Source organism: Grus americana, chromosome 3 (assembly GCF_028858705.1).
Source record: "Grus americana isolate bGruAme1 chromosome 3, bGruAme1.mat, whole genome shotgun sequence".
Taxonomy (NCBI): Eukaryota; Metazoa; Chordata; class Aves; order Gruiformes; family Gruidae; genus Grus; species Grus americana.
The window spans coordinates 87,901,807-87,904,512 of record NC_072854.1 but is presented as its reverse complement, the minus strand read 5'-3'; positions in this window follow the sequence as shown (position 1 = coordinate 87,904,512).

Genomic DNA, 2,706 nt, shown 5'->3' with positions numbered 1-2,706 from the left:
GAAAGAGTCACCAAAAACCTGGGCCAGTTGCATGTGTTGCAAATGTTTTTGCAGTTCAGCTTGTCAGGCTGCTGTTTGTAAAAGTATGTTTCAGAGTCAGATATTCAAAAGCTGCCTGGACGTGTTCCTGGGCAGCCTGCTCTAGGTGACCCTGCTTGAGCAGGCAGGGGTTGGACCACATGACCTCCGGTGATTCTCTTCATTGTGATTCTGTGGTTCTGGAATTTGTGCTGGGAGGGTCAAGCGGTGTGCTGGGACACAGCTGTCGGGTGCTGGGACACGGCTGTGGTGTGCTGGAAGTGTCTGGTTAACTACTGTCTCCCTCCTCTAGGAAGACTGCGTGTGTGTTCTGCACAGAGACACTTAGCACCTACATCTGTCTGTCCAGGTATGCCAAGCAAGGTAAAAAAGAGCATAATTTCAGAACTGTCTTTAGGAACTGCTGCTAGCTTAGCCACGTTAGGCAGGGACTGTAACTCTTGAAGGAAAGTATAGTTGTGTTAGAGAATAAACCACAGGAGGTAGCTGGGTAAACTGACTTTAGTGTCAAATTCTGATGCGTTTTGGCTTTGTTTTCGCATTTAAAGGGAAATCAAAGCTACGATCTGCATCAGAGGCAGGATCTTAGCTGTTGGGGGTTGTTGGGATGGAGAGCTGAAATCCATTCTTTCTTCTCCTCACCTTCTGCTGTAGATTTGTGCTTCTCGGAGAGCTTGTGGAGCATCTGCACAAACTCTGCAAGACAATCTGTAGGCTGCACTTGAGTGAAATAAGCCTGATTGTAGAATTGTGATACAGACCATCTCTGTTATGCTAGTGGCTTTTAAGACTAAAACTTAGGTTTTGGATTAAATGTAGGGGTTTTGCCTAAAACATCGGAGGAGGTTTTCTGCCTGAGTGGGAAAGAAATGACCCAGTGGTACCCATTAAATCACCTGCTAACTCATTCAAGAAATCCTCTTTTTGCAGGAGTCAAATATGGCAAGGTGGAAATTAACTGAACCTGACTACTAAGGTGCAGAAAGTGTCTTTTCCATCTACTGCTCCTCCAGTGCTTGTGAGTTGCTTCTTGTTTTTCTGAGGAAAATGTCATTAAACCAGTCATTAGTAATAATTCCAGAAATTCTATAATTGTCATCTTTACCCGCTATTCAAGAAAGCGGATGCTGTTTTTTCTCAAAAGAACTTAGTTTTCCTTCCATTTCTTCTTGTTTGGCTTCTTCCCACTCTTTGTCCTGTTTCCTTAGAAATGTGATCTGAGTAGTGCCACACAAAGTCGTCTGTTCCCTGATCACCACGTAACGCTTTCCTGACATCCCTTTAGCTTCCACATCTGGCTGAATGGAAGGATGATGCCTGCCAGCTGCAGCCTTTCTCAGTGAGATAGTGAGTCTGTACGTGGAAGAGGGAGCAAAAAGTTGGCTGACTGCGTCTTGGGTGGTGTCCGGTCTAAAAGCAAAGGGGGTTTTATCTCTCCTTGCAAACTGTGTAGTTTCACACAGGTACAAGCTGGCGTAATGGCTTACTGCCCCCAAATGGAGACAAGCAAATTCCCTCTCCTCCTTCCCAGTGTGTTGTCTTGCCTCCTTCCTTGTGCCAACTTTAATGCTTGCTAGTTCTCTCTGCAAGCCAGTTGAACTCTCTAACCTGTTGGAAGACTGTCTGCTCTTCTGGGTTAGTTTCCTGCCTGCTTAGGGAGTTAATTTGGCTCGTAAAGCACTCTAAAAAGCATTCAGGCCAGTGCAAGGTAAGCCAGAGGAATACCGTAGTAGAACAAGGGAGCAGATGGAGAGATGGGAGGCGGCAGCAGCAAGGCCTCTCGTTTGGTGGCAGTGAAGTCAACATGTTTTATGAAACCATATCTTCAGCTGTGACTGACCATATTTTCAGCTTTTTCTTCAGTAAGCCTATAACATTGTTGGCCTTTGAAACTGATTTTCATGTACTACCATCAGTCAAAACTGACATCCTGGAACTCTGACTTGGCTGTATGTGATTCCGCTTGAACATGTAATTTCTTGATTTTTTTTTTTTTAAATTTTATTTTTTTTCCCCTGGAGCTTTTTCATCCAGAAGTCTGTCATCAATCTATGACTTGTGACACGTTCCTTTCTTTGGAAATAGTTCATGATGTTTGGAAGTCGTAAGTACCTAGGGTGAAGAAGAATGGTAATGTTGGCAACTTGTACGCGGACCCCTTTGGTATGGGACACAGCTGGGAGCTTGGATTCTGGTTTAGTCCTGAACGTGGAGTAAGCCTGTGGCATTTTACACTAATCTGGTTTCTAAGAGACAGAAATAGGAACGTGATTGTAGTTGTTGTTTTCAGAGAGAGCAGAAATGCCGTTAGTGTTGGATATCTCTCCTAAAGGAGAGGCTGCGTGCCTTTAACCTATCTCTAACTAACTGTTTTCCCAGTGTTTGGTTTCCCCGTAATCCTTGGTTTAGCTTAGCAGAATGATGCAAGTAAAGCATCCCAATAACCAGGTCACTCTATATATGGTTTGTAATTTATTATGGATTATTAAATAGGTTATTAGTGCACACTGTAAGAAACAATGATAAAACTTTATTTCCAGGAGAATACGTATGGTAGAGTTAATGCAGTAGGCTTTGTGTGCACATGCTGATGCAGCTTCTGTCAATCTCAAAAATATTTATGGCTGACACAAGTCTATTTTTGCACTTCTTTTGTTATAGTGAAGA